The following is an 11,353-nucleotide window of genomic DNA, read 5'->3' on the forward strand; positions in this document are numbered from 1 at the left end:
AACCTGGGGGTCGAATGACGATTTGCCAGGGGTCAGCAAATCCTGAAGCCTGCACCACTCTCCTAGCCTTTTTGTGGCTGCACAGCATAAAGGAGAACAAAGAGAGAGTGGTACATCCTAAAATGTACCATAAGGGGTTTTAATACTGTACGAGAGGAAGGGACTCAGGGAGCGCTAAATATCCGTGGGTTAGGGGCGCAAATTATTTGTCTTGCCTTGGGTGCTGTCAACCCACGTACGAAAATAATTTTACTGTTAGGGGTCCCCACAACTTGGGAAATTTTTTAAGGGGTCACGGCACTAGCAGGTTGAGAACCACTGCCTTAAAATGTTGTGGTTAGTGATTGGCGGGTCCCGTGTCGCCACTTATGGTTTCTGGCTGGGTCCGAAGGTGGATGCTGTGAGAGCTGTGGACTATGATGAGGACACCTGATGTAAAGGGGGACTCTGATGGGACCCCTGATGTAAATGAGGAGACACCTGATGTATAGGGGGACACCTGATGTAAAGGAGGAGACACTGATGTAAGGGGGACTCTGATGGGGCACCTGATGTAAAGGGGGACTCTGATGGGGGACACCTGATGTAAAGGGGACTCTGATGGGGACACCTGATGGTAAAGGGGGACTCTGATGGGCGACACCTGATGTAAAGGGGGACACTTTAAATGTGGATGTGATTGGCCCTACTGTGACAGGCACAGTGAGGCTGCATATGATGGGCACAGTTTAATCTGCAGTAATAATACATAGACATGTGCATAACAAAAATGTTCGTAAATTTTTTTGTTCGTTTCGTCTGGTTCCGTAGAATTCGTAAAGATTCGTAATTTTGTAAGACTCAAGTTTTCCTATTCGGACCCGTTCGTATTCGTAAGACGCAAGTTTTCCTATTCGGGACCCGTTCGTTATTTCGTAAGACGCACGTTTTCCTATTCGGACCCGTTCGTATTTCGTAAGACGCAAGTTTTCCTATTCGGACCCGTTCGTATTTGTAAGACGCAAGTTTTCCTATTCGGACCAGTTCGTATTTCGTAAGACGCAAGTTTTCCTATTCGGACCCGTTCGTATTTTCGTAACAGTTTTATTTTCCTTTATACTGAATGATTCGTAACTCTGTCTAATTTATTTTCGTTGATTCGAAATTCGTAATTTTGTTAGATAATTTTCGTTTAATGGATTCGTAATTTTGTACTTTCGTAAATACATAGCAACACGCGGCTAATCCATATTAAGATATACTTTCTCTTAAGCCCCGTACACACGGTCTGATTTTTTGCCAACAAACGTCAAAATGAGCGTTTTCCAAAAAATCCGACCGTGTGTACAGTTTCAAAAGTCTGGCCAACTCTCTTCAGACAAAAATCCACGGAAAAGTTTGTTTGAAGTCAGATTGTGTGTACGAGGCTTTACACTGTGCAATGTGACTGAGCACAAAAGAGATAAGCTGATTGGCTAAGATATTAAGTAATCACTCACTAACTACACTGCCCAGTGCCCATTCGAAAGAACGATACAAGTACACAAATTTACGAACAGACAAAGAAACGGTTTTACAAAACACACAAATGAAAATACGAACATACGAATGAAAATACGAACAGACAAATGATTTAAATACGGAATGCAAATCGTTCGTTATAGATGTCATTTTCGTTCTTTTGCTTTTTCGTTGTGTTTCGTATTTTAGTAAGATTGTCCAATCATACGTTTGTATTTTCGCTTGTTCGTTATTTTACGCAATTACGTAATTTTCGTATTTTGGTTCTTTCAGCTTTTCAGATGTTCGAATTGATCCAAATGTACGAATACTAACAAATTCGTACGAAAATCCATTCATTACGAACGGGAACGCACGTGTCTAGTAATACATAATCACCTTATAAATGGCTATTTACATTCCTGCATTACTAACAGGTTGATTTTTCAGTTTGTTTGCGCCCCCACATTAAGCCTGTGTCATTGGCAACGGCTTTACTTGCATGGTCAACTAGTTATATACAGAAACCTCTGTGGCTATATTTCTCTTTATCTGACCCAGGCTTCCGCCTATAGCTTAGCTCATAGGAAGCTGTTCCTCCAGATAGACCAGAAAATAATGCTCTTTATAATGAAGTGTGTAAACTGTCTAAGTCTCAGTCAGCAAAGACCTGGCTAACCCCTGTAATGTAGGCGAGGTCAGGCATGAATCTCTTTACCATATCCTCCAGTAAAATATTAAAGGAGAGTTTGTATCTTTACATAGACAGTAAGGCTTCATTTCCATGGACGTTTTTACAGCCACTTTTCTGAGCGTTTTTTGCAGCTTAAAAGCAGCTCTCCATGTTAGTCTATGGCCTCATGCCCACATGACGGGTTTTGAGCTGTAGATGGCTGAGCCGTTTTTAAGCTGCAAAAAAAAACCAGGACCAGTGCGTTCTAAAGCTCCAGAGTAGAGCTGTAAAAACACCTGACGTTAAAAAAACGCTCAAACGCGCAAAAACGCTGCGTTTTTGAGCTCCAGCTAAAAAAAAAAAAAATGTTTGAAAAAATAAATAAAGAAATAAACATGGACAGGCGTTTTTAAGCTGTAAAAAAGGCTAAAGAAAGTGGCTGTAAAAACGTCCATGGAAATGAAGCCTAAATCTTTACGATACAAGCAAATAAACCTGGAAACAATCACAGAGGAATGGTTTACAATAGCACATTATTTTTTCTGCATCAATGTCCAGCAACCCATACTAGTCAATCAGATATCATAGTTTCGCAGCTTAGTGTAGCGACAAAAAAATCTATTCCCATCCTGCATTAAAGTGTGCGTCGTTAAGGCGGAACACTGATTTGGAATGGGTTGGTGGTGCACCATAATGATACAAAAAAATCACTGGCGCTCAATGGGAAATAACTAATATCCCATGAAATACTTGAAACCCTCGTATGGGCTGAGAACAGTCCGTGCTGCAGAGATCCGGATACCCTGAAGTACCACAAATACACAAATACACCAAAAAGGAAAACTCTGCGCTCCTGAAAGTTCACCAATTATAAATCCACTTGTTTTTTTCTTCACAAACATTAAGTGGATTTATAATTGGTGAACTTTCAGGAGCGCAGAGTTTTCCTTTTTGGTGTATTGGTGCACCATAATGCATGAAGAAACAGACTTTTTTCTACACAAGGCAACACAATGCATCCATGTATATTGTGGTTTCCTGCAATGTTGTTGCATTGTCTACCACTGCAGTAGGGGGGGTTAGGGGTTAGGGTGGCATTGCCAAAATGTATGGCACTGCAACCCACCACAGTTAAAGCATTATCGTGCCCTGTAGTAATGAGTAGTAACATTATCATAATGCATCAGGGTGAATAGGCTTAATGTATTTACATGTCAAGTTGCTAAAGGTTTGGATCAAAATGTAGCTAAATTTGGTGGATCTGTGTCACTTTTGAACCTTGTTACTATGCAATTGCTGAGTGAAGAAACAGGAGAAACTGGAAACTAAATGTCTTCAACCCTCAGGCTACTTAAAGTGAATGTAAACCCGATTTTATTTTATTTTTAATCAAGGCTTGCACTTTGTACAGTAAAGGATATCATGTCATCTGTGCCCAGTCTTGCCACGAAGCGTTAATCCAGCTCTGAGCAGTCCTCTTATCTTTTTTCAGTGAGATAAAAACTGACAGACAGAGAAATAGGAGTCAGTTTCTCCCCCTTGCTGTGAATGACAGGTGATGTACATATCTCATGCAGAAGCCTTAGGCCCCGTACACACGACCGAACATGTTTGCTGAAACTGGTCCGCGGACCAGTTTCAGCAGACATGTTCGGTCGTCTGTACAGCCGAGCGGACAGGATTCCAGCGTACATTTGCCCGCCAGACCGTTTTCGAGCGGGCAAATGTTTCTAAACTTGCTTCGAAACATGCCCGCTGGAATCCTGTCCGTCGGACATGTTCGGTCGTCTGTACAGACTTACCGTACATGTCCGAGCGGCCGCCATTTCCCTCGCATGCGTCGAATGACTTAGACGCATGCGTGGAAGCATTGAACTGCCAGGGCCGCGCGCGTTATCGTCGCCGCGTATCGTGTACGCACGGATTTCTGTATGATGGTGTGTACAGTCATCATACAGAAATCTCCGGGCGGGCATGTCCGCTGAAAACAGTCCGGCGGACCGTTTTCATCGTACATGTTTGCCCGTCTGTACGAGGCCTTAGAGACACATTCTGCGTACTTCAGATCCCCTCCTTCTCTCTTCTCCAGCTCTAACAGGTTTGGCTGCTCCACACCTCAGAATGATTGGGCATGCTGTAACCCCTAACCTGTGGAGACAGGTGATGTACATATCTCATGAAGGAGCCTTAGAGACACATTCTGCGCACTTCAGATCCCCTCCTCCTCTCTTCTCCAGCTCTCACAGGATTGGCTGCTCCACACCTCAGAATGATTGGGCATGCTGAAGTCATATGGTGACTTTTCTGGGTTTTGACTGGATGTTAGTGATCATAGCAGAATTTAGTGTAAGAAATGGCAGAATTTAGTGTAAGAAATGCACAGGAGAAAATGCATGCTGACAAGGGGAGTGTAGAGGTGGGCGGGGAGTCTACTGACATCACGATTCCACCCACCGAACTCTGGACAACAGACCCACCCACAGAATCTGCAGTTTTTCGGGCTTCATACCAGACAGAGGGAAGACATTTGACAGGTAAGGATACATGCAGGAGGCATGTATATCCTTAGACAACCACTATGGCAGTAGTTTAGAAAGGATGAGAGTGGGTTTACATCCACTTTAAGGACATAACAGCCTGAGAAGTTATCAACCAGTCAAAATTTAGTTTTTCAGGGCTTGCATTTTAAAGCTGAACTCCGGGCAAACCTCCAAGTACACTGATTTAATACTTGAAAAAGTATTTATACCCCTTGAAATATTCTACATTTTGTTACAACCAAAAATGTAAATTTATTGGGATTTTATGTATTAGACCAGGGATGCCCAACCAGTGGCCCACAGAGCCCTCTGATGTGGCCCGCGACCTCCTGCTCTGGGATGGAATAGAATACTGTTATTAAAGGTCCGTTTTATTACTAAAATCACAGGGTATATATGGATATATCTGTTCTGCAGTGGTTACTGGGCTGCTTTCAAACTGATCAGCAAGTGCAAAGCAGTGCACCTGTGGGTCACCTGCACTGAGCCATAGATTTCTGTTATTACATGCAAGGTTGGTGAGGGAAAACTGCAGCGCATCTGTGTGAAAGCAGCATTGGGCCACAGTCAGCCTGACCCAATTGGACCCTCCGTTCACCTCTAAGGAGTGGCAGATGTAAACCAACTTGTGTCTTGCCTCCAATCCAATCCACAAAAAAAAAAGAAGAGAGAGTATAGTGGGCTGTGTCTGCTCTGCATATACAGAGCAGACACGGACCTGCCATCCACCCGCTCCGCTCATTGTGGCCCGTGACCGGTTACCAAGTCCCTTAACTGGCCCTCTCTCTTCAAAAGGTTGGGCACCCCTGTATTAGACCAACACAAAGTGGCACATAATTGTGAAGTAGAAGGGAAATGATAAATGGTTTTCAAAATTGTTTACAAATAAATATGTGAAAAGTGTGGCATGAATTCAGTCAATACTTTTTAAAACCACCTTTCACTGCAATTACAGCTGCAAGTCTTTTTGGGGATTCTCTAACAGCTTTGCACATCTAGAGAGTGACATTTCTGCCCATTCTTCTTTGCAAAATATCTCAAGCTCTGTCAGATTGGATGGAGAGTGTCTGTGATCAGCCATTTTCAAGTCTTGCCACAGATTCTAAGTTGGACTTAGGTCTGGACTTTGGGTCATTCTAACTCATGAATATGCTTTGTTCTAAACCATTCCATTGTAGCTCTGGCTGTATGTTTAGGGTTATTGTCCTGCTGGAAGGTGAACCTCTGCCCCAGTCTCAAGTCTTTTGCATCAATAATGATGTATTACTTAATAAGGCGCTGCAAATCTTAATAAAAAATAAAGGAAAGGCTAACTACTAAGTAAGCTTTAAAGCTGCCAGCCCTCTCCCTTTACTAATGTTGTATACTGTTTGTAATGACATAGAGGGCAAATATCTTTTTTTTTTTTTTTAACCTGTGACCGCACAGCTCTGGGTCCTGGGTCACTGCTGCAAGAGACACGAAAATGGAGGAATTCACCACGTCAGGGGCCAATGTTTTGGGTGCGGTTGAGGTCTCATCTAACCAACTGCCCAGGTCCCAGAACTGGGCTGTGACGTGATCACTAGTAAACAGATGAAGGAAAAAAAAAAAGATTTACACTGATTGTTATCTCAAACAATATGCATTAGTTAAGGCAGAGGGCAGGCAGCATTTAAACCTTACATGGTGGAGAGCCTTTCGTTCTTATTTAACAGAAGTGATCAATGTATTATTTTTCTCTTAGGTGTCAGTTTATAAAACCGTAATGAGCTGCGATCCTGATGATTGCAACTCATATTAGATCATTAGCAGTTTATGAAATGAGAGATGATGCCGCTCTAAAAACTGCTGATCCCTTGGCTTTGCTTCCGTCCCAATAAACCAAAAAGGTGCTGGCTATGCACAGGTGCATTGGATAGAAGAAGATCCTGGACTGCCACACTCCTTAAAACTATTAGCTAGATTCAGGATGGCGAGCGCATACTTGCGGTGGCGTAGCTTAAGGCATTTAAGCTACGCCGCCGTAAGTTAGCGAGGCAAGTACATGATTCACAATATACTTGCCTGCTAAGTTACGGCGGCGTAGCCTAAAATCGGGCCGGCGTAAGGGCGCCTAATTCAAATTTTCTGAGGGGGCGTGTTTTATGATAATGAGGCTTGACCCGACGTGATTGATGTTTTTTTTTAGCTGCCCATGCGCCGTGCGCCTACATTTCCCAGTGTGCATTGCGGCTAAGTCCGCCGCACGGGCCTATTGATTTTGACGTGGACGTAAACTACGTAAATCCCTATTCCTGGATGACTTACGCAAACGACATAAAATTTCCGAATTTCAACGCGGGAACGGCGGCCATACTTAACATTACTATTCCATCTATTTTATGGAATAACTTTAGGCCTGCTAATGCGTTACGTAAACGGCGTATCTGTACTGCGTCGGCCGGGCGTACGTTCGTGAATAGGCGTATCTACTGATTTACATATTCTACGCCGACCGCAATGGAAGCACCACCTAGCAGCCAGCCTAAAAATTACACTTTAGGATACGAGGGTGAAAGACACTTACACCGCTCGTATCTGAGCCTAATTTAAGCATATCTGGTTACCAGAATACGCTTAAATTAGCGCCAACGCAAATTATGACTCAGGCTGGCGTATCTACTGATACGCCAGCCTAAGTCTCTCTGAATCTGGCTATATGTCTTTATTGTACAAATGAAATCCAAAAAACAACCAAAGCAATGCAGTCAAAATGAAGTGAACAACAGGAAATGTTGATGCTACGAGTAAGCATCACATGATGTGAAACATGTCAGCTACCTTTTTCCTGTTCACTTCATTTTGACTGCATCGCTTTGGTTGTTTTTTGGATTTCATTAGTATAATAAAGAAATTTTTAAGGAGTGCGGCAGTCCAGGATCTTCTTCTATCCAGTTTATGAAATGGATATGATCAGCGGAAAACAAGTTCTCCACTGATCAACCCAGCACACAGAAAATCTGTCAGAAACAGACAGTTTATGAAGGTGCAATCTCAACACCTCACTGGTGATCTCTGTGGGAATTCTCCCTCCCAGATTCCCCAGCCTAGAGGTGAAGAATCGGGGAGAGAAGAGAGAATTCCCGGAGAACTGAGGAGGAAGTAGGAAGATTATTGACTTTCCTCCTCTTCAATCAGACCCCCCCCCCCCCCAAGACAGTAAAAAGACCCCTGGCTTTCACAAACCTCTCAAAACAGGTAGAGAACGTTAGAAACACAATATACAGTGGGGCAAAAAAGTATTTAGTCAGCCACCAATTGTGCAAGTTCTCCCACTTAAAAAAAGTTGAGAGAGGCCTGTAATTGTCATCATAGGTATACCTCAACTATGAGAGACAAAATGTGGAAACAAATCCAGACAATCACATTGTCTGATTTGGAAAGAATTTATTTGCAAATTATGGTGGAAAATAAATATTTGGTCTCCTCTAAAAACAAGCAAGATTTCTGTCTCACAGACCTGTATTTTCTTCTTTAAGAGGCTCCTCGGTCCTACACTCATTACCTGTATTAATGGCACCTGTATGAACTTGTTATCAGTATAAAAGACACCTGTCCACAACCTCAGTCACACTCCAAACTCCACTATTTTTTATTTATTTATTGAAAGCCCATGGTGTGTGTGTAACACACTCAAAAAACTCACCCGGTGCAAAAAAATGTGCACAACATAAAGAGGTGCCCTGCCCTGAATCCCCCGGGGCGTTATTCTCCTGACAAGGAACAGGGTACTTACACTTGGTCCGACCAGCCAAAGCCAGAAGGACCCCTTTCTCTGGAGGGTCTGCTGAAACAGACCCACCCAAGTACTTGGTGGGGCTCCCCCGAAGGGAGACCCCATGAGAGAGGGCGAACCAGGCCAGAAGACCATGTCCACCTCCTCCCAAGACTTTCAGGGCAGGCCCGAGGACAAGCACCCTACTCATCACACTGTGCAAACGTGTACACAACATAAAAATACAAAAAGTGACAACACAAGGATAAATAATAATAAAGTGGGGAAAGGGATAGTGAAGAGGAGAGTGAAAGAAGTGGCCATGTGCAATACACCTCTGGCCAGGAATAAAAAAATCCCTCCGGTCCTAGCCAAAAGGCCCGGCCCAGGAGGCAGGTGCTTAAAAGAAGCGTGGTTCTGGTGCAGTGACCGTGGTACCTTCTAACCAAAGTGACCCTCACTCACAGTGGTTTTCAGGTACCCCTGGACTGCCACTCCAGGGGCACATGCACCATAGGCTTTCAAGTTCCTATCTGACCCCCCGATCGGGTCAGTGCAGCCCTCCATCCCGCCAGGAGAGAGCCCCTTCCAGGTTTTCTCTAAGAAGCCAACTCACGGTCAGCGACCCGATACTAGCCCTTCTAGAACTCCCTCAGCCCGGCGGATTTGCATGGCCTCTCCCCGTCTCAATACAGGGCTCCACCAGCTCCTCCAACCAGACCTTCAGCAGAGACAGCACTTACACCGACACCAGCCAGAAGGCCAGAATAAGACTCGGCAAAAAAGCCAGACCAAGCGCAGCCACCCATCCTCACCAGAAGCACCCTTCCAGACGGCTCAGACTCGGCTACTGGCCTACCTCCGACGGAGAGTAGTAATCCACCAGCCCCTACCGAAACCGTCCTTCCAGGTGCAATTACACCATTGGATTTGCATCCACCCTCCCCGCTTGGGAGGTGCTTTAGCGCATCCTTTGGCAACTGATAAGAACAGATACTACACTTGATCTTAGCCAAAAGGCCGAGAAGCGAAACTCCAAACTCCAGACTCCGTCCAAACTCCACTATGGTGAAGACCAAAGAGCTGTCAAAGGACACCAGAAACACAATTGTAGACCTACACCAGGCTGGGAAGACTGAATCTGCAATAGGCAAGCAGCTTGGAGTGAAGAAATCAACTGTGGGAGCAGTAATTAGAAAATGGACATACAAGACCACTGATAATCTCCCTCGATCTGGGGCTCCACGCAAGATCTTACCCCGTGGGGTCAAAATGATCACAAGGACGGTGAGCATAAATCCCAGAACCACACGGGGGGACCTAGTGAATGACCTGAAGAGAGCTGCGACCAACTTAACAAAGGCTACCATCAATAACACACTACACAGCCAGGGACTCAGATCCTGCAGTGCCAGATGTGTACCCCTGCTTAAGCCAGTACATGTCCGGGCCCGTCTGAGGTTTGCTAGAGAGCATTTGGATGATCCAAAATAGGATTGGGAGAATGTCATATGGTCAGATGAAACCAAAGTAGAACTGTTTGGTAGAAACACAATTTGTCGTGTTTGGAGGAGAAAGAATGCCGAGTTGCAACCAAAGAACACCATACTTACTGGGAAGCATGGGGGGTGGCAACATCATGCTTTGGGGCTGTTTCTCGGCAAAGGGAATAGGACGACTGATCGTGTACATGAAAGAATGAATGGGGCTGTATGGAATGGCCCGGGCCCAGGTGGGGGCTCCCTTGCCTGGGACTATGTGGAAATTTCAGATGACAGTGTCTGAAATCCTGGCTGATGAATCGGCAGTGGAAAATATGAAGATTGCCATTCCAAAGCTGAAGCGGATGAGGTGAAGTTCCAGGGGCTAGGGCATTGGCTCATCTCCCCAGCAACAGAATACAGAACGTTGGACTTAATGGACCATCCAGAGGATGTTACGGTTTATGCATCCCCAGCAGAAGAGCTGGCAACAGAGCAGAGTGCCACAAGCCTCTGCTCTCAACTAGCAGGAGAGGGAGTTCCTGTGGTAGTGGATGGGACTGTGGTCTCCACTCACAGCAACATAGCAGAAGAGCTGGCAACAGAGCAGAGTGCCACAAGCCTCTGCTCTCAACTAAAGGAAGAGGGAGTTCCTGGGGTAGTGGATGGGACTTCAGTCTTCACTGACACAACCCCAGAAAATGGTGCTGCACTGAGACAGCGTCACTAATGACTCTTGGGGTCATCCCTGTGCCCCTTTTGGGCATAGGGTGACAGAGAAATATTAATTATAAATTACATGAGATGGGACATTACTGATAAATCATGTTTTTGCAGGATATCTTGGAATAGTACAAGTTGTTAAGTCTGACTCCAAATGGAGTGTTTTCATTCAATGGGGGGACACATGCTTTTGAGGTGTTTAATTGCGTCTGCTCCTAGACCTTCCATTGTGTGATGCCAATACTGTTTGGTGTCCATTGTACTAATTAAGTCCTGAAAGATCAGATGTCTCCTTTCAGGGGTAGGGAATTAGCATGTCAATTATGTTTAGTAAAGGAATGTGTTTGTGTAACAGGTGAGGGGAACTTGTCGGAGACAGGACGTCTGGGGGATAATTAACTCACCTGAATGTCATTATCTAAAATAATGTGTATGAAGCCCCATTGTGTGATGTTTTGGGGGTGGAGAGTTTCATTGTCCCTGTAACATGCCTGTAACTGCATAAAATGCTGAGAGTGTACCATTAAAGTTCATTCATTGATTTTGGAACCAGTGACAGAGCTCTGCCTCGTTATTGGGGGAAAATCCAATGGGTCCTGTCTGCTGGATTGTAGATTGTCGGAAAGGCTGTCGTGGTTGATGGAATGGGAAGATCATTAAAGGTGGTGACCGTTACAGGGGCCATGTATCATGAGATTTTGAGTGCAAACCTCCTCCCATC

General features: G+C 44.6%; 1 pseudogene; it reads right to left on the reverse strand.

Annotated features, from left to right (window-relative positions):
- Nucleotides 1–9,351: 9,351 nt before the first annotated feature.
- Nucleotides 9,352–9,460, reverse strand: LOC120912510 (annotated as a pseudogene).
- Nucleotides 9,461–11,353: the final 1,893 nt, after the last annotated feature.

The sequence above is a fragment of the Rana temporaria genome, chromosome 8 (genome assembly GCF_905171775.1).
Source record: "Rana temporaria chromosome 8, aRanTem1.1, whole genome shotgun sequence".
In the NCBI taxonomy this organism is placed as follows: Eukaryota; Metazoa; Chordata; class Amphibia; order Anura; family Ranidae; genus Rana; species Rana temporaria.